At 37.9% G+C, this 22,354-nt stretch overlaps 1 long non-coding RNA gene across 1 annotated transcript in view; it reads left to right on the forward strand.

The window, feature by feature from the left end:
* LOC132660064 (uncharacterized) overlaps positions 1-22,354 on the forward strand; it is a 41,579-nt gene extending 19,225 nt beyond the window's left edge. The window contains exon 2 of the long non-coding RNA XR_009601255.1: positions 1-22,354. This exon is cut by the window's left edge and continues 18,039 nt beyond it. This is a non-coding gene — a long non-coding RNA (uncharacterized LOC132660064).

Here is a 22,354-nt window from a genome sequence, read left to right on the forward strand (position 1 = left end):
ATATGCATTTTACATTTTGATTGGTACTGCCAAACTTGATTTCCATGAAATATCTATAAGCGTGTTTACATTTTAGTGAACTATTTCATGCTCATTTCCTTGTTGGATCATTGTGTTGTTTTTTTTTTTTGATTTATAGAAACTTTTTATTTAGAAAGGCTGTACTGAGAATGAGAGTTTCTGGCAAGCCTGTAGACATACAGTATGAAAACAGCAGGCAAACGTAGGACAGGGCATACACATAAGAAAAAAGACACTGAAAGGGGAGGTAAAAGGATGTAGAATACCAGATTTTTCTATCACGTGTTTCATAGGTCTCATGTCCTTGTTTTATCGGCCTGGGCATTAGAGTCTGGTACAGTGATCTCCAAGGTAGAGTTTGCAAGGTGACTTACTGAGGTTCAGAAAAAAAATATTAGAACTTGAATTTGTCTCTATTTTGTCTGAAAATAGGTTAATTTTTACTCATCTGTGGAATGTCACTTTCATCATTACTCAGTCTGAAGGTCAGATGGTCACATAAGGTAGTGGGTATCCACCAACACAAGCAGGAATTCCACAACTGTCACCCTCTTGTGTTTATTAATCCTTTTCAGGACATTGTGACACATTGTACAGTAGCAGAGTAATAGATTTACCAATGATGACACCTAGTTTTAGCTAAACTAACCTCACAAAATGGATATTGGTACCCTGCCAAGATCCTCCTTACTGGTCATTGCATTCTTCATATATTGTGACTCTTGGCTGCTAACAGCTCATAGCTATACCTTTCTGCTTGTCAGGCTTGTTCTTAAATGATGGGAGTTGCCTAATCAGGGAGATTAGAAATTACCACCAACCTCTAACTCCTAACTCCAGGTGGCCTATAGCCAATGACTCAGTGATGAGGGGATATAAAAGTCTTGCCTTCTTTCTTGGAGGTGACACACACAACTCCATGGCGCCATCCATGCACTGGAGCTTTTTGTAGGATCAGATTGAGGATAAACTTCAGTAAACCCACAGCTTTGCCGAGCCCCTTCCCCTGTGCTCTTCTATTTCCTGCACTGCCTTATAGGTTTCATCTGACATCCCTCAGTTTCTCCAAAATTCACTGGCACAAGAATCCTTATCTCAGACTCTGCTTCTTGAGAACCTGACGTGAGATAGTAAAACATTTGATGTTAAAACAGTTATGCAAAGAAGACAAGACAAAAACATCAATAATAAAAGCAAAAACAATAGCCAAATGGAAGGACTAGATTTTTCCTCCTTTCAGGATAACCTCTTATCCAAAACATGTGATAAAAATGACAGTTTTTAAAATGAGATCTTACAAGTCAGCCAAAAGAATTAGAAACTCAAAGGAAGACTATTTGGGACTTTCTTGGTGGCACAGCTGTACCAGCTTCCAGTGCAGGGGACATGTGTCTAATCCCTGGTCCGGGAAGATTACATGTACTGTGGAGCAACTAAGCCTGTACACCACAACTACTGAGCCCGTGCTCCAGAGCCTACGAGTCTCAACTACTGAGCCTACACTCCAGAGCTACTAAAGCCCGTGCACCCAGAGCCTGTGCTTAACAGGAGAAGCCACTGCAATGAGAAGCCCATGCACTGCAATGAAGAATAGCCTCTGCTTGCCACAGCTAGAGAAAGCCTGTGAATACCCAGTGCAACCAAAAATAAATACTTTGAAATACAGATTTCTATCCACTTTTCTAGCAAATGATTCTTGCCTTAGTGGCTATAATGGATTGAGATATTAGCTGATGGTATAAAAACACTATTTGCAAGGTATTTAAAATCGATACATCCAGAATATGAAGTTAAATCTCAACAATCTTTTGAATGATATTTAAAATTATGTGACATGTAACACTTATACAGTTGCACTAAACTAAGTGGTAAATGTTTAGATTTCTAAATTTTCTTACTTCTGAGGTTTCTTACTTAAAAGTAGAAGACAAAACAAGATAAAAATGGCAGTAACTAAAAAGAAATCAATTCATACACCACTGGAGAAATATATCTTTCCTGCAACAGTTAAAATAGCTAAAATAAAATTTTTTTAAAGAGACAAACTAAAATACATTATTCAGATAACATATACTAAAGTGTTTATGTATAGAAAATATTGTACAAAGTTGAAGATTCAACTATTAAATTATGCAGTTTGGGGGGCTCCTGTTAATTTGGATGAAAGTGTTTCTCATCTGATTCAGCTTATGGTGTTTGTTAAATTCTGAGTTAAGGATGAAATATAGGAAGAACTATTTCTCTTGAGTCATTAAAAAAAGATATTCCAAAGAGGTTATGTTTTCAATAATAAATGACTTTGCTAATAAAAACAATTTTACATAGGAAAACAAAACTGATTTTCTTAGTGGAGCAACTGATTTCACCAGGATAAATTAATTCTCTGGAACCTGGTTACAGTGCTAGTGACAAATGTGAAATCAAATAGTTGGATTCTTCGTTGGTAAGTTAAATGACAGGGAAGTTGGCACCAGACTGAACTTCTGTAGGATATCATCTATTTTAATAAAAAATAAGACATAAAATTTTCAGTGTAAGGTCTTTACAGTAGTTTTAAATTATCTGTAGAATGAGCATAAAAATATTTAATACAACAGAGAGAGGTTTACTGATATTTGTGGCAGAATCCTTAAAAGAGTGGCCAAAGTGAAGATGAGTTTCACATTTTCCTTTTACTAAAAGGAAAGTTTCAAATTTCCTGTCCATTCCTGTGCTGACAACTGACTCTGTGTAAAATGCAATGTTGGCAGATATTTTGAGGAATAGAAAAAAGGAACACTTTATCTGTTCTTTCAAGGTAACAGTGACCTTTTAACAATGAATGGGAAAGTAACTGCTTATCAAAAACAAGTACAATTTGAAAACATGTTTGGCAATGTTTCTAACAGTCTCTGACTTTATTGCTGTAAAAATTCAAGTATGCTGATATTGGGAAACAGAACTGTCAAACTTGTTTGAAAATTTTCCAAATGAAGAGTGACAGTAGATACTTAATCCATATGTCAGATACAAATATATAACATCTGACTGATATTAGGGAAGATAGATATTTCTAGTGGAATTTCAACAAAAACCTTTCCATAATTAGGATATATGTAAGAAAAATGAGAATCCTGAGTTTGTACCACTTCCTTTTAAATCTTGGTACCTTTGAGGTATGGTTTTTTATACGTTCAGTTGAGTTCAGTTCAGTTCAGTTGCTCAGTCGTGTCCAACTCTTTGAGACCCCATGGACTGCAGTACACCATGCGTCTCTGTCCATCACCAACACCCAGGGTTTACCCAACTCATGTTTGAACTTCCCTGGTGGCTCAGATGGTAAAGCGTCTGCCCGCAATGCGGGAGACCTGGGTTCAATCCCTGGGTCAGGAAGATCCCCTGGAGAAGGAAATGGCAACCCACTCCAGTACTCTTGCCTGGAAAATCCCATGGACGGAGGAGCCTGGTAGGCTACAGTCCATGGAGTCGCAAAGAGTCGGACACGACTGAGTGACTTCACTTTCTTTTCTTTCATGTCCATTTGAGTCGGTGATGCCATACAACCATCTCATCCTTCTCCTCCTTGTCCCTCCTTGTTGTCCCCTTCTCCTCCTGCCCTCAATCTTTGCCAGCATCAGGGTCTTTTCAAATGAGTTTTTATAAATTCAGTTCAGTTCAGTTCAGTCACTCAGTGGTGTCCAACTCTGTGACCCCAATGAACTGCAGCAGGTCAAGCCTCCCTGTCCATTACCAGCTCCTGGAGTTAACTCAAACTCATGTCCATCGAGTTGGTGATGCCATCAAGCCATCTCATCCTCTGTCGTCCCCTTCTCCTCCTGCCCCCAATCCCTCCCAGCATCAGGGTCTTTTCCAATGAGTCAACTCTTTGCATTAGGTGGCCAAAATATTGGAGTTTCAGCTTCAGCATCAGTCCTTCCAGTGAACACCCAGGATTGATCTCCTTTAGGATGGACTGGTTGGATCTCCTTGCAGTCCAAGGGACTCTCAAGAGTCTTCTCCAACACCACAGTTCAGAAGCATCAATTCTTCAACGCTCAGGTTTCTTCACAGTCCAACTCTCACATCCGTACATGACCACTGGAAAAACCATAGTCTTGACTAGACAAATCTTTGTTGGCAAAGTAATGTCTCTGCTTTTGAATATGCTATCTAGGTTGGTCATAACTTTTCTTCGAAGGAGTAAGCATCTCTTAATTTCATGGTTGCAGTCACCATCTGCAGTGATTTTAGAGCCCAGAAAAATAAAGTCTGACACTGTTTCCACTGTTTCCCCAACTATTTCCCATGAAGTGATGGGACTGGATGCCATGATCTTAGTTTTCTGAATATTGAGTTGTTTTTTCTTTTTTTTGAATATTGAGTTTTAAGCCAACTTTTTCACTCTCCTCTTTCACTTTCATCAAGAGGCTTTTAGTTCCTCTCCACTTTCTGCCATAAGGGTGGTGGTATCTGCATATCTGAGGTTATTGATATTTCTCCTGGCAATCTTGATTCCAGCTTGTGCTTCTTCCAGCCCAGCATTTCTCGTGATGTACTCTGCATATAAGTTACATTATAGACATTAAAACCAAGAAGTGAAATAAATTGAGAGTATTATAAAACTTTCAAGATGCTTTATATTCAAAATGTAAAACTAAGATGTTTTTAAAAATGGAATTATAATAAGTATTGCTGAAAGCAAAATATTTGAGAATCATTAATAAGTAAAGTAAAAATTATTTTAGAAATCTCATCTTTTAGCAATTTCAATTCCATGTAAATATTGTAATACAAATGACATTATATTAGTACATATAACAATATATGTATAATTAATATATACAAGTACATATAATTATATAATAGTACATATAATAGTGGATGATTAAGTAAACTTTAGCAATAGATACTTAAATTTTTTTATGATGAATGTGCAATCAATGAAGTTTGGTGACTGTTGGATCTGGTGAGTAATAAGTACTTCATGGACAGAATGCTCTTTAATCAAACTCAGGCTGACACCATTAAGTATTTTATTTTCCATTAAGTATTTAATTTCATTTTAAAATAGGTGAAAATACAAGATATAAGATATCCAGTTTTTTTCTTGGCCTAACAGTTTTACACAGTGAAGTTACACAGTGTGTGGAACTCAAGCATCCTGTTTATAGCAGGAGAGCTATGTCAACAAAGCAAACATGTGAAACAGTCCTGCTGCAGAGTGCACTGGGATCTGCCTTTCTCGTTGACTATCAAGAGCCAAGAGAGATGGGTCACCTTTCACTTGTTAATTCTATTCAATGCAGATGTCATATTCTCACCATCTCACCAAATAGATAAATCACTCTTACGTTCACAGAGGTGAATGTAAAACTTCCCAAAGAATGAAAGTTTTGGCAGACATTCCTATCTTACTAGCTGAGGCAAAATGTACAAAAAAAAAAAGAGAATGAGTTCCCTCAAAAACAGTTGAAAATCCCAAGGCAGCTATTTACAAATTTAATATACAAGTTCAATAGCTTTCCCATAAACAGAAAAGACCCAGTTAGAAAGTAACTTCGTTATACAGCAGAAACTTACACGACATTGTAAAGAATTACACTCCAATTTAAAAAAAGAAAAGAAAATGAAAAGAAGATACCATATAATACTATTTAAGAGATTTTATACTCCGGGGAAAACCTAATGTTAGGCGAGTGTATGCTCCTCGGTTTTTGTCTCGTCACAGTTCAGCAGGAAGTAGCCAGAAAGACCTCGACGCCCCTATTCCCAAAGAATTGGGCCTCCCATTTCTTGAGGGGGGAATGCTAGGTAGGTAGAATAGGGAAAAGGAGTCCAAAATGGCAGTGGCTAAAAGACAAGAAAGGGAAAAGCCTGCGAAAATAGAACAAAGGAAGGTCAAAGAAAGGTTCGAGGACTGGAGTGAGGACTTCAGGTAGAACAGCACTCCTGGCTGAGCCCAATTTGCATATGACAGGCGGGGGGGGGGGGGAGAAAACATATAAAAGTAGGAGCCAAGTGCACACGTGCACGCTCTCTCGCTCGCGCGCTCTCTCTCTCTCTCTCTCTCTCTCTCTCTCCCCCTCCCCCCCCCTCCCCCCCCCCCACCCCGTGTGCCTGCGCTCTTTCTCTCTCTCTCTCTCTCTCAACCCCCACCCCCCACCCCCAACTCCCACCCCGCGCATGCATGGCCTTGCGCTCTTCCACTCTCTTCTCTTCTTCGAGGATGGATTCTCCTGCTATCTTTAAATAAAATTGAGCTGTAACACTGATTTGTCTAAGAGGTTATGACATGGTTTGTTCAAGACCTGAGAGCTGTGACGTGCTGAGGGCTTTAATGTCCATCGCTCCAAATCATTGTTGTGACGAGACAAGAACCGAGAAGCATACACTTGCCTGACGCTAAGAAATGTGCTGGGTTTCTCTGAAGCCAGTTGGAAGATATTGAAGGTGATTTGAGTATATTTGAGTATGATCTGAGTGAGCTTGATTGTCACGTCTTCAGGGAAGACAGCCCAGACCCCCAAGGTGAGATCAAATCACTTAATATAGACCCACTATGTATCTCTCCCTTAAAGCTTAAAATTGCACAATTTTACATGTGCAATTGTTTGCTTAGTCTCTCCCCTACTGGATTTAACCCCCTTGACAGAGGAGCCTGAAGGACTACAGTCCATGGGGTTGAAAGAGTCAGACACGACTCAGTCATTCAACCAACCAACCAACATGATAACAGATAAAGTACTGTAGTTATATTTGTATCTCTAGCGCCTAGTAGAATGACTGGTGTAATAGGCACTCCATAGATGTTTAAGTTAGTGTTTAATGAGTGAATGAGATGGAAAAACATTGTGCTTGGTTAGAAAGACTTAATGTGGTCAAAATAGTGTTTCTCTGTAAAGGAATCTATACATTGAGTATAATAACAACCAGAATATCAACAGCATTATGTTTTGGGACTTGAACAAGTATTATTAAAATGTGCCTAGATTCTGAGGATGAATGGTGTTGATGGTTGTGCAACAGTGTGAATATACACAGCAAAACCATACACTTAGAAATAGTTAAAATGGTAAATTCCATATATAGCTTACCACAATAAAAAGATCTGACTGCCTCCCAAAAGTCTTCTAGAAATATGACAGTAGATGGAAAAAAAATTTTTTTAAGAACTAATAAAGGATTAGTTTCACAAGAATTTTAAACTGTTATAGCCACAGTACTTGAAACTCTTAGCAATCAGATAAATCAATGAAGCTGAATAAAGAATCCAGAAAGAGATATTTATAAGGGAATCTAATATATGACAAAGATGACATTTCAGAATAATGAATAAAAGATGGTGGATTCAGCAATAGATTTAGAAAAACAGTATAGCCATAAAAGAAAAGGACTGATTTAAATTATCTCACTTCTTTAGAAAAATTATGAACTTTGAAAAGGTGATTCACATTCGTGATAAAAAAATATTGAAACAGAACAAAAGTATATACATTATAAAGTGAATATGAAGCAGGTGCTTGCATATACTATTAGTGGTGCTATAAATTTATATAACCTATCTGAAGGGCAGTTTGATAAAAAAATTCACAGAAACTTTGACTTGTCAATTATACTTTGCATAAAAGGATTAAAATATGTATACAAGGATAGTCACTGTATCCGTGTAATTTTTAAAAATCTAACAATATCTTATATTTGTAAATAGAACACTGGTTAAACTATGCTACAAGAATACAATAATATGGACTTTTTCCTGGTGGTCCAGTGGTTGAGAATTCTTCCAGTGCTGAGGACATGAGTTCCATCCCTGGTCTGGGAACGATGACCGCACATGCCACCAAGAAACTATGCCTGCACACCACAACTAGAGAGCATGTGTATTGCGATGGAAGATCCTGCCTGCTGCAACTAATTATTTGTAGCCAAATAAATAAATACTTTTTAAAGACGAGTACTATAATATGTAGCTATTAAAATTAGGTAGATCCTTCATACACATTTTTAAATGAAGAAACTGTACAGAACCATATATAGAGCTCATTTTTATTTAATTGTCAAAGGGATTTTTATGCTACTGTATACATTAAAAAAAAGTCTACAGGGTCAACAGTGGTTATTTCTGAGAAGTGAAATTATTTGACCAGAGGAAGACTTCTATTCTTCTCTTTGTATCTGTTATATTTTAATTTTTCATGAAACTAGAAGTGAGTGTTGTAGCCATGTGTTCCGGGAAACAAACTCACTCAGAAGGACAATGCAGATAGTGAAGTGCAGTTTATTACACCGGCCGGCCTAAGGCAGGGTCTCCTCTTAGCCAAGGACCCCAATGATTTTTTGTGAAAATCTTATATACCATAAGTGTACCTGCCCAAACCCACCTCCCCAAATTCCCTGAAACTAGTCTGAACAAAGGAAGAGAAAGATACAATCAAAGTTAACCCCGTGATTCATATACCTTAAGCCTAGGTAGTTAACAGTGGACAATTATCAATAGGCCTGTGGTCATACCCCAATAAGCATAATAAAATTTATGATTCTATTTGGTTACATAGATAATTAGGGTATTTTTTTAGGTAATGGAGAGTCTAGGTATGAGCCCTGCGGTTCTTCCATCTGGGGGGTCTGGTTTTCCAGTTGGTATGTCATTTCCATAGATACTGGGCATATAGCTCAAGGTCCACAGTCCAGCCCAAGATGGAGTCCTATTTTCAAGATGGAGCCTGTTCTGTCTGTTTCTTCCTTCATAAGTTTTATTTAAGTTGTGATAAACTTAAAAAAAAAAAAATCAATGTACCAAAATGGCCACTTAAAATTAAAATGTCTTGTACCCATTTAGAAATCTTTGCTGCAATCCCCGTTTTAGAAAAAAGCAGCCTTTAAGCTCCAAGAACAGAGTGTCTGTATTGACAGCGATAGCGCATGAAAACTTGCTCTTCCAGATATTGACTGTAGGAGGAAGTTATGCCTCCTACAGCATTGTTAAAGGAAAATTTAAATGTAGTTACAAAGTCATAGAAGTAATTTATGTGTAAATTTTAAAACTTGCATCAAAAAGGTCTGTCTTTTAAACATCCAACTCTTTAAAAATTAAATTGTTCATCTGAAAGCATTAGGGTGAATTTTGTTTAATTGACATTTAGGTGTAAAATAAGACTCATATTATTTTGAAAAGCAACAAGAAATAGGGAACTTCTTTCTCTTGAAGAAACAACTATTGTTCCTCTCTTCTGTGGTTCTACATATTACTAAATTTTGAAATATAAATGTAATTAGAATTCTAATGGGAGCACTCTCTATAACATAAAAATACTGTGAATACTGTTCTTGAAATACCACATACAGAAGTAGAATCTTTTTAAGAAATGCCAACTTATATCATCAGAATTTATATTGGATACTTACTTGAAACATTTATATATTGAGAACCTTGAAAAATGTAGCGTATGTAGGTTAATAATATTCCTGACAATGTTATTAATGATACATTAATAGGTATATATTATTGGAAATCACTATCTTACTGTCCTTTGAATATGCACAGGAAGATCTGTGTAAGTCTGACAATAAAGATTTCTAAGCTGGTAATAATACATATTAGCCTTTTATAGTTTGAATTGGTAATTATTACCAACTGGGAACTTTTCACCTTCTTGTTGATTTGCTTTAGACCTGGAAAAACATTCCTCACCTCTATTCCAATAGCAAAAGAGGTATGGATTTCTTTCCAGCTGTTTTACCCTTTTATAATTATTATGGTACTAATTTATGGGTTTTCTCTCTTGCAATAGAAATGTCTTTAAGTGAAGTATTTCAAATTTAGGATTTTATGGAAAGTTTGCATAACAGAAAATAAAATGTTAATTTCAAAATCTGGATAAACTTAAGGCAGTAGTCAGAAATTTCAGTTCAACTTACTCTTGAAGAAACTGAGTTTATTAAATACACTTTATAGAATGTACTAGATGTATCTTTATATGAACTTTCATAAATGTTCTTCCTTTTTCCTTTCAAACCAAAGCATGATTTATAAGGAATATTATTTTTGAGGCAGGAGAAATTATTTTCATTTCAACAGTTTTTCAACAAAATACTGTCAATTTAAATGTTGACAAATTGAAACATTGTCGTTAATGCTATTGCATGATTATTAATAAACATTAGTGATTTGAGATTTTTCATTGCACTATTTGGAATGTGGATTAATAGAGGATAATAATGGACCTGCATTTATTTGGTAGCAATGAATTCAAAATTTGGAAAACTTTTCAATGAATTACAAAGATGCTGAATATGTGAATTTAAAACAATCGTAAACATCATCAGTCATTTCAAGGTAACGTGATAATTCTGAAGCACAGAATGTTGGAGATTTGTACAATTACGAGATAAACTAAGGACAAAGTTCAGAAGGAGAAACAAAGATGTCACTCTTAAGGTTATTGGTAAAAAAAAGTGCTTTGAGGGCTTCCCTGATGGCTCAGAGATTAAGGATCCGCCTGCCAATGCAAGAGACACGAATTCGATCCCTGGTCTGGGAAGATCCCACATGCTGCAGAGCAACTAAGCCTGTGTGCCACAACTACTGAGCCTGTGCTCTAAAGCCTGGGAGCTGCAACTATTGAACCTAAACACTGCAATTACTAAAGCCCGTGCACCCTGGAGCCCATGTGTGCAACAAGAGAAGCCATCACAATGAGAGTCCTCTGCACCACAACTAGAGAAAACCTCAAGCAGCAACAAAGACCCAGCACAGTCAAAAATAAATTAAAATTATTTTTAAAATGCTTTGAAACTGATGATGCAGATATCTATTAAACTCATGCTATAAGTTTTGCTATAAACAAAATTAGTAAAGGTCATTTACAATTTATTAAAAAAACCCACTGAAAATAAATGTTCTTGGCCAGTTTTTACAAATATGAGACATGCAGTTATTGATCTAAATGGTGGGGTTTGGTCTTAGACTTTCCCTGGCATACACAGGGCTGGCAAACGTGAGGCTGCCACTTCAAGCCTCATGCCCATAGTACAGATTGACCAGTGGAGGTAATCAGGACCAAACCACAGTAAGAAAGTAAGAGGGCCTTGAGTAGTGAGCACAAGTTCAGTGGAGTCAACACTGCCTATAAATACTGGCTAGATAATTGATTTTCAGACACTGGGTTGATATTATACAAAGAAGCCAGGTTTTAATTACCTTAGGAAAGACCTTCAATAATTACAAGCCAGAACTCAGAAGGAGAAGCACACTTTCAAGAAGATGGGATCTTTTTAAAGGATTTTAAAGGATCTAATTTTTTTGAAATGCAGTATAAAATTATACTATTATGTAAAATTATATGTAACACAGCAATGTAATAGATATACAAATAAACTGTTGTTAAAAGGGGGCGGGGAGGGAAAGGTGGCCCAGTGGTTAAGAATCTGCTAAGGATCCTTGTTCAATCCCTTTGGCAGGGAACTGGGATCTCACATGCTGCAGGGTAACTAAGCCCAGGCGCCACAGCTACTGAGCCCACATGCCACAACTAGGGATTCGTGCGCTGCAACAACAGATCCGACGTACCACAAATAAGACTTAGTGCAGCTAAACAAAAACAAAACGAAACAAAAAACCTGCCACATCCTCTTCCACACAGAATATATCAAACTAAAAAAAAGGCAAGGAAAGAGGGGAGGTGGGGAGAATTTTTGCAGGGCACATGTTACAAATGGGTGAGTTAGTTCAGTCGCTCAGTCGTGTCCGACTCTCTGCGACCCCATGAATCGCAGCATGCCAGGCCTCCCTGTCCATCACCAGCTCCCGGAGTTCACTCAGACTCACGTCCATCGAGTCGGTGATGCCATCCAGCCATCTCATCCTCTGTCGTCCCCTTCTGCCCCTCAATCCCTCCCAGCATCAGAGTCTTTTCCAACGAGTCAACTCTTTGCATGAGGTGGCCAAAGTACTGGAGTTTCAGCTTTAGCATCATTCCTTCCAAAGAAATCCCAGGGCTGATCTCTTTCAGAATGGATTGGTTGGATCTCTTGCAGTCCAAGGGACTCTCAAGAGTCTTCTCCGACACCACAGTTCAAAAGCATCAATTCTTCAATGCTCAGCTTTCTTCACAGTCCAACTCTCACATCCATACATGACCACTGGAAAAACCATAGCCTTGACTAGATGGACCTTAGTCGGCAAAGTAATGTCTCTGCTTTTGAATATGCTATCTAGGTTGGTCATAACTTTTCTTCCAAGGAGTAAGCATCTCTTAATTTCATGGCTGCAATCACCATCTGCAGTGATTCTGGAGCCCCCAAAAATAAAGTCTGCCACTGTTTCCACTGTGTCCCCATGTATTTCCCATGAAGTGATGGGACCGGATGCCATGATCTTCATTTTTTGAATGGGTAATGAGGCAAAAATTCAATAAAGAGCATGTTCTTCATAGACAAATAGGTCAAAAATGACTGTATGTAGTTTTGAGGTGTTAGGAATTGGCTCTGGGTACCTGAGACTTCTGCTTAAGCTCCAGGGAGTTTAAGGAGAGGCTCTTCTCCCATTTGTAGGATCACTGGTGCCCAATGTGAGTGAGCATCTTTTCTTCAGCTTTCTTACTATATCACAGCTGGCCAATAGACCACAATATCCTTCAAAGACTTTCAGTTGATTCTAACCCCTAGAAAGAGTTTGGCAGTACAGAATCTAGGTCAAGCCCACCAAGTAGATTAGTAACTTAATAACTATGTGTCTTATTTAAGAAGAAAGTGCCATTATAATACAATAACACAAGAGTGCAACCAAGTTACCTTGTTAAACAAATGGCTAGGTTCAGGCTCCCAAGGTTTTTTGATTTGGTAAGTCTGAGATGGGGCCTGGGACTTGGCATTTATAATAAGTTGCCAGGTGATGTGGAAACTACTGGTCAGGGTATTGCACACTGAGAAATCACTGTTCCAGGTGGTTTAGCTAATCCCCTTGATGTAGTTCCCTCATGTCTCTCTGTTTGACAAATATGAGATAAAAGCTAGACTAATGGTACTAAAACTTACTGCTTAAAATCAGGTGCTACAAAGTCATTTGACGGATAGCCTTAGCTTTAGGTTTTACATTGATTCAGATGTAGTCTAATCTTAGATTTAATGTAGATTTTAAAACTATATCTAATAAAATCAGTTCTAGCATGTAGTACCTAACAATTTCACAAATCAAAAAACTTCAGAAATATACTTACTGCCTCATTCTTTAATCCCCCCCAACTCACTATAATTTGACCACTAACCTTATCACCGGAGAAGGCAATGGCACCCCACTCCAATACTCTTGCCTGGAAAATCCCATGGACGGAGGAGCCTGGTAGGCTGCAGTCCATGGGGTTGCTGGGCACGACTCAGTGACTTCACTTTCACTTTTCACTTTCATGCATTGGAGAAGGAAATGGCAACCCACTCCAGTGTTCTTGCCTGGAGAATCCCAGAGACGGCGGAGCCTGGTGGGCTGCTGTCTATGGGGTCGCACAGGGTCGGACACGACTGAAGGGACTTAGCAGCAGCAGCAGCAGCAGCAACCTTATCACATATATTATCTAATTTGCTTTCTTAAATGTTAAACAAGAAGCCCATGGGTTTTCTTTACCCTCGTCCTGACTCCTTCCACTAGCATTTGACACTGTGGATCTCTTTGTTTTTCTGGGAATACTCTCCTCCCTTTTTAGTGTCCTTTTCATTGACTTCTCATCTTCCACCCCTTCTCTCCTATCAGTAATTGATTGTAGCACTCCTATCAAGGACTTTCCTCATAGCTCAGTTGGTAAAGAATCTGCCTGCAATGCAAGAGACCCAGGTTCAATTCCTGGGTTGGGAAGATCCCTTGGAGAAGGGAATGGCTACCCACTCTAGTATTCTTGCCTGGAGAATCCCACGGGCAGAGGAGCCTGGCAGGCTACAGTCCATGGGGTCCCAAAGAGTTGGACATGACTTAGCGACTAAACCAACCAATTCCTATCAAAAGAATTTGAATAATTCTTCACAACACAGCCCATAAACACTCTTAGTTGATTGGTTTTTGTCCTTGAGGTGAAACATGTTGTGAAGACTCCCTCCAGAAGCAGACTTTAACCTCTAATTTTCTTAAATTATACATATTTGTTTACTTCAATATACCAAGTTATTGAATATAAAATGAATACAAATACCAATAAATAGCTTCAGTATTGGACTTAAAAAAAAAACATTTTAATAAATACTAATACCAATAAATATCTTTAGTATTGGACTTTTTAACATTTTAGTAGAATTTGTTGAAGACCTGTACAGGCAGGGAGCCAACAGAGATGAATAAGGTGATGAGATGACAAAAGATCAAACTGAAAATTATTTGCAGAGGTAATCGTAAGGGTCTCATTCTATCTTCTTTTAATCCCATGCTGATTTCTGAGTTAAAAGAGAATGTTAAATCTAACTAGACTGGGACGGAGAATACAATCTTGATGATAAAGCAGAAACTTTCTCTCTGAATCTGAGCTACTAAAAGAAACAAGCTTTCTTTATGTTTGAAAATTACTTTGTGTACAGGGGCACTTTAAATCGCAGTGGGAAAAGGAAATAGAAATGCTGTCAGGAAAAAGGACAGGATATAGTCTAATTTATTCATTTCTTGTTGGCTCCCTGCCTATTCACAGTCACATGCAATGACAAAAAAATATAGACACATGCAAGAATCTTTAGAATAGCATTGTTACAGCAAAAAACAATCTGAAAGTCCATTAAAAGGGCCGTCTTTAAGTAAATTGTGATAGATTTATGTAATTATAACATGCAGCAGTATAATTTTAAAAGGCAGATCCATTCAGTCATTCATAGGACCAATAGTAAGTCTTTACTAATCCTAGGTGCTGAGAATAATGCAGAGAATATGATAGAGGGTCTCTGCCCTCATGGAGTTTCCAGGCTACTGAATTTTTTTTTTTTTTTTTTTTGCAAATTATATACCATATAGGTTATTGCAAGATATTGAATATAATTTCCTGTGCTATACAGTAAATCCTTGTTGCTTCTTTATTTTCAGTATAATAGTTTATATCTGTTAATATCATACTCCTAATTTGTCCCTCTCTTTCTCTCTATCCCATTTTGTAACCATAAGTTTGCTTTCTGTACAGAAATAAACTCTCACAAAATGGACATATGTTTTTAATTCTCTTGAGTAAATACCCAAGAGTGAAATTACAGGACCTTATAGAATACACAGAAGAACTGTACAGAAAAGAGCTTCACGACCAAGATAATCATGATGGTGTGATCACTCACCTAGAGCCAGACATCCTGGAATGTGAAGTCAAGTGGGCCTTAGAAAGCATCACTACGAACAAAGCTAGTGGAGGTGATGGAATTCCAGTTGAGCTATTTCAAATCCTGAAAGATGATGCTGTGAAAGTGCTGCACTCAATATGCCAGCAAATTTGGAAAACTCAGCAGTGGCCACAGGACTAGAAAAGGTCATTTTTCATTCCAATCCCTAAGAAAGGCAATGCCAAAGAATGTTCAAACTACCACACAATTGCACTCATCTCACATGCTAGTAAAGTAATGCTCAAAATTCTCCAAACTAGGCTTCAGCAGTACGTGAACCATGAACTTCTTGATATTCAAGCAGGTTTTAGAAAAGGCAGAGGAACTAGAGATCAAATTGCCAACATCCGCTGGATCATGGAAAAAGCAAGAGAGTTCCAGAAAAACATCTATTTCTGCTTTATTGGCTATGCCAAAGCCTTTGACTGTGTGGATCACAATCAATTGTGGAAAATTCTGAAAGAAATGGGAATCCCAGACCACCTGACATGCCTCTTGAGAAACCTATATGCAGGTCAGAAAGCAACAGTTAGAACTGGACATGGAACAACAGACTGGTTCCAAATAGGAAAAGGAGTACGTCAAGGCTGTATACCATCATCCTGCTTATTTAACTTCTATGCAGAGTACATCATGAGAAACAGTGGGCTGGAAGAAGCACAAGCTGGAATCAAGATTGCCGGGAGAAATATCAATCACTTCAGATATGCAGATGACACTACCCTTATGGCAGAAAGTGAAGAGGAACTAAAAGCCTCTTGATGAAAGTGAAAGAAGAGAGTGAAAATGTTGGCTTAAAGCTCAACATTCAGAAAACGAAGATCATGGCATCTGGTCCTATCACTTCGTGGGAAATCAATGGGGAAACAGTGGAAACAGTATCAGACTTAATTTTTGGGGCTCCAGAATCACTGCAGATGGTGACTGCAGCCATGAAATTAAAAGACGCTTACTCCTTGGACGTAAGTTATGACCAACCTAGATAGCATATTCAAAAGCAGAGACATTACTTTGCCAACAAAGGTCCGTCTAGTCAAGGCTATGGTTTTTCCAGTGGTCATGTATGGATGTGAGAGTTGGACTGTGAAGAAACCTTAGTGTCGAAGAATTGATGCTTTTGAACTGTGGTGTTGGAGAAGACTCTTGTGAGTCCCTTGGACTGCAAGGAGATCCAACCAGTCCATTCTAAAGGAGATCAGCCCTGGGATTTCTTTGGAAGGAATGATGCTAAAGCTGAAACTCCAGTACTTTGGCCACCTCATGCGAAGAGTTGACTGATTGGAGAAGACTCTGATGCTGGGAGGGATTGGGGGCAGGAGGAGAAGGGGACAACAGAGGATGAGATGGCTAGATGGCATCACTGACTCAATGGACATGAATCTGAGTGAACTCCAGGAGTTGGTGATGGACAGGGAGGCCTGGCATGCTGCAATTCATGGGGTTGCAAAGAGCCAGACACGACTGAGCGACTGAACTGAACTGAACTGATAATAACTCTGCTTATATTTTGAAGAAGTGCCAAACTGCTTTCCAAAGTCACTGCACCATTTTATATTCCCATCAGCAATGTTTGAGAACTCCAATTTCTCCATATCCTGGCCAATACTTGCTACCATGCATCTCTTTTTATTATAGTCATCCTAGTGTGTGAAATGATATCTCATTGTGGTTTTGATTTGCTGTTCTCTGATGACAGATGATGTTGAGCATCTTTTCATGTGCTTCTAGGTCACTTGTATATCTTCTTTGGAGAAATGTCATTCAAATCCTTTGCCTATTTTAAAACTTGGGCTCTTAATCTTTGGTTATTAAGTTACAAGATGGCTACATAATCTAGATGCTTGATCCTTATCAGATATATCACACAAATATTTTCATTTCATTCTGCAGATTGTCTTTTTTTCTTTTTTGATGGTATATCCTTTGAGGCATAAAAGTTTTGGGTTTTGATGAAGTCCATTTTATCTTTTTTCTTTTATTGTTTGTGCTTTTGGCGTCATATATAAGAAATTATTGCCTAATCCTTTAGGTATATACCCTGAGGAGACCAAAATTGAAAAAGACACATGTACCCCAATGTTCATTGCAGCACTATTTACAATAGCTAGAACATGGAAGCAACCTAGATGTCCATCGACAGATGAATGGATAAAGAAGCTGTGGAATACAGTGGAATATTACTGAACCATAAAAAGAAATGCATTTGAGTCATTTCTAATGAGGTGGATGAACCTAGAACCAATTATACAGAGTGAAGTAAGTCAGGAAGAGAAAAACGTCATACTAACACATACATATGGAATCTAGAAAGATGGTACTGATGAAATTATTTGGCGGGGCAGCAATGGAGACACACAGAGAACAGACTTAATGACACAGGGTAGGGGGAGGAAGGAGAGGGTGGGATGCATGGAGAGAGTACCATGGAAACTTATATTACCATATGTAAAATAGATAGCCAATGGGAATTTGCTGTATGACTCAGGGAACTCAAACCAGGGCTCTGTAACAACCTAGAGGGGTGGGATGAGGAGGGAGATAGGAGGGAGGTTCAAGAGGAAGGGGACATATGTGTACCTATGGCTGATTCATGTTGTTTGGCTGAAACCAGTACAATTCTGTAAAACAATTATCCTTCAATTAAAAAGTAAACTTAAACAAGAAATTATTGCCTAATCCAAAGTCACAAATATTTATTTTTTGTCTCTGTTTCCTTCTAAGAATTTTATATTTTTAACTCTTAATTTGATCCATTTTGAGTTAATGTTTATAAGCCTATTTTTTTAACTTGAGATTTTTTTTTTGAGCAGTTTGAATTTACAGAAAAACTGGAGGAAAAATACCCATATGCCCTATAGTTCCCTACCCAACTTCGATTAATTTTTGCATCAGTGTGATCTATTTGTTACAGTTGACAAGCCAACAGTGATACATTATTATGAACAAAAACTTCATAGTTTACATTAGAGCCCACTCTTTGTGTTGTACATCAAAGTACATAATTTTAATATAAAATTGCATATTAATATGTGAAAGAAGCTAATCTGAAAAGTCTATTATTGTATGATTCCAACTATATGACATTCTGGAAAAGACAAAACTGTGGGGAAAGTGAAAAGATCAGTGGTTGCCAAAGCTTTAGGGGAAGGTATAGGTGGAGCAAGGGGATTTTTAGGGCAATGAAATTATTTTGTATGATGCTCTAATTGTGGATATACGTCAAGTCCATAGGGTATACAACACAAAGAGTGAACCCTAATGTAAACTATGGGCTTTGGTTAATAATGATGTATCAGTGTTTCCTCTGTTGTAACAAATGTACTGCACAGGTGCAGGATGTTGATGGTGGTGGAGGCTGTGAGCTGCAGGTGGTAGAATGTCAGAACTCTATACTTTTCACTCAATTTTCCTATAAAATTAAAGCTGCCCTTAAGAAGTCTATTGTATTTTTAATGAAACATTGATAATTTAACTATCCATTCTAGAGGAATAAATATATCAATTGTGGTATAGTTAAGAATACTGGAGTGGGTAGCCAGTCCCTTCTCCAGTGCATCTTCTTGACCCAAGAATCAAACCAGGGTCTCCTGCATTCCAGGCAGATTCTTTACCAACTGAGCTATCAGGAAAGCCCCTAAATACCATACAGTAGGTAATGAATTAAATCTATAAATTATAAACATGGATATATTTTAAAAATGTAATGCTGAATCAAAGAAGAGCAACTGTTGAATGATACCATTGATGTACATTTAAAATAACATAAAATATTGTACATTTGGTTACAGATGTACAAGTAAGTGCATGAAAGTAAAAAAATGAACTGGAAGGACTCATTACAATCATTGCCTCTGCAAATCATGAGATGGGAATATGGCAGTAATTAAAAGATGTTTTCACTTCATCTGTAATATTTTATGTCTTTAAAAATAGACTGAATTACTAATCATCAGTTCATTTCAGTTCAGTCAGTGAAATGCAAATCAAAATTATAATGAAATATCATCTCACAAATAGTGACTCAAAAGTCTTCCCTAGTGGCTCAGACGGTGAAGAGTCTGCCTGCAATGCAGGAGACCCTGGTTTGATTCCTTCGTCGGGAAGATCTCCTGGAGAAGGGAATGGCAACACACTCCAGTATTCTTGCCTGGAAAATCCCATGGACAGAAGATGCTGGTGGGCCCCAATCCATGGAGTAGCAGAGTGGGACACGACTGAGCGACTAATCCATCACCTCACACCTGTTAGAATCGCTATTATCAAAAAGACAAAGATGTACAGAAAAGAGGATCTTTGTACAATGTTGGTGGGCATGTAAATTGGGTAAATTTACATTGTAGTAATTTGTAAATTGTAATAGCCACTACAGAAAAAAGTATGTTAGTTGTACAAAGGGCTTTCCTGGTGGCTCAGATGGTAAAGAATCTGCCTGCACAGTAGGAGACCCAGGTTCAATCCCTGAGTCAGAAAGATCCCCTGGAGAAGGAACTGGCAACCCACTCCAGTTGTTCAAAAGTTTTAAAAAGGAGTACTATGTGATCTAGCAGTTCTGTGTCTGGATATTTATCTGAAGAAAACAAAAACATTTACTTGAAAAGGTGTCTGCACTTCCATGTTCACTGTAGCATTATTTGTAAGTCAAGACATGAAGCAGCTTAAGAGCCCATCAGTGGATGAATGGATAAAGAAAATGTGATGTGTGTATATATACACACAATGAAATATTATCAATATTACCCATATAAAAGAATGAAATGTTGCCAGTTGCAACAACATGCTTGGAGCTAAAAGGCATTATGCTAAGTGAAACACAAGAACCTCTTAAATACAGAGAAAAGATTGGTGGTTGCCAGAGGCAGAGAGTGAAGAGTGAGCAAAATGGGTGAAGGGGACGAAAGATACAAACTTCCAGTCATAAAATAAATAGGTCATGGGATGTAATGTGCAGTATAGTGGCAGTGGTTAATAATACTGTATTATATACTTGAAAGGTGCTGAGAGTAAATCTTAAAAGATATTATCATAAGAAAAAAAATTGTGACTGTGTAGTGATGGATGTTAACTAGGCATATTGGGGTGATCCTTCCATAATATATACATATATCAAATCAAGTGTACACACAAAACTAATATAATGGGAACACAGATATTATATTAACTTTTCTATAACTCTAAAATCCTAAAGTAAAACAGGGAATAGGTGGTGAGAAAGTGGAGACAGATTATACAGTCAGTTCTTAAGAAGTAGAGAACAGAGACATGGGACAGCACGTTTGTGCATGCTCTTGGCAGAGATTTAATAGTAGTCAGGAAAATGTTCGTGTTTCAGGATGAAAAAGATAACCCTAGGAGAGAAATTCTATATGAATTCCAACATATGTCATTAATTGGAAGGAAAAGGGGAGCAATTTTCAGAACAATATGTACAACATCCTGTTTTTCATAGAAACTCCAACCTTTATAAAATGCTATTATGAAAAAAACCACAATTTTATATTTCATTGTATGTGAATGTATACATACAAAGGAAAAAAACCCTCCAAATGGCAACAGTGATTATTCCTGGGAGGAGAATGCAGTTGTTATCATGACGCTAATGGTAAGGAATTTGCCTATGATGCATGAGATGCTAGTTTGATCCCTGGATTGGGAAGATCCCCTTAAGAAGGAAATAGCAACCCACGCCAGTATTCTCACTGGAAAGTCCCATGGACAAAGGAGCCTTGTGGTCTAGTCCATAAGGTCATAAAGAATTGGACATGCCTGAGCACATAACCTCAGATATGCAGATGACACCACCCTTATGGCAGAAAGTAAAGAGGAACGAAAAAGCCTCTTGATGAAAGTGAAAGAGGAGAGTGAAAATGTTGGCTTAAAGCTCAACGTTCAGGAAATGATCATGGCATCTGGTCCCATCACTTCATGGAAAATACATGGGGAAACAGTGGAAACAGTGTCAGACTTTATTTTTGGGGGCTCCAAAATCACTGCAGATGGTGACTGCAGCCATGAAATTAAAAGATGCTTACTCCTTGGAAGGAAAGTTATGACCAACCTAGATAACATATTGAAAAGCAGAGACATTACTTTGCCAACAAAGGTCCGTCTAGTCAGGGCTATGGTTTTTTCTGTGGTCATGTATGGATGTGAGAGTTGGACTGTGAAGGAAGCTGAGTGCCGAAGAATTGATGCTTTTGAACTGTGGTGTTGGAGAAGGCTCTTGAGAGTCCCTTGGACTGCAAGGAGGTCAACCAGTCCATCCTAAGGGAGATCAGTCCTGGGTGTTCATTGGAAGGACTGATGCTGAAACTGAAACTCCAGTACTTTGGCCACCTCATGCGAAGAATTGACTCATTGGAAAAGACCCTGATGCGGGAGGGATTGGGGGCAGGAGGAGAAGGGGACGACAGAGGATGAGATGGCTGGATGGCATCACCGACTTGATGCACATGAGTTTGAGTGAACTCTGGGAGTTGGTGATGGACAGGGAGGCTTGGCGTGCTGCGATTCATGCAGTCACAAAGAGTCGGACACGATTGAGCGACTGAACTGAGCTGAACTGAGCACATTACATTGCATCACATTATAACGATCAAGATAGGACTTCTGCTTTTCTTGTATTTGAGGTTGTTTTTACAACACGAATGTATCCATATATATCTCATGTAACTTTTTTGTGGCAAGTAACTTCTCATTTCTGTGAAAAAATTTCACTGTAAGAGAACAGCTGACAGACGTTTGTTAATCTTGTTTTCTAACATAACTTTTGAAATATTCTTAAAAATGCCTTACGGCAGTGAGCACTGTTAAATTTTAGAAATGTTCTAATGAACAAAGGTAGTGTTTTATGTTCTGCTTACTCTATTTTTAAAAATTTAAATTGATAATGCACTCTGCAAATTTTAAATGGCTTGAATTTATTACAAGGGTCTTATTTTCTAAGGTTCTATGTTTATAATGAGCTCTATGCTTGTAATGAGGTAGTCTTTACATTAAAAAAAAATTCTCGTTTTTTGTTTCA

This window comes from Ovis aries, chromosome 7 (assembly GCF_016772045.2).
Source record: "Ovis aries strain OAR_USU_Benz2616 breed Rambouillet chromosome 7, ARS-UI_Ramb_v3.0, whole genome shotgun sequence".
Taxonomy (NCBI): Eukaryota; Metazoa; Chordata; class Mammalia; order Artiodactyla; family Bovidae; genus Ovis; species Ovis aries.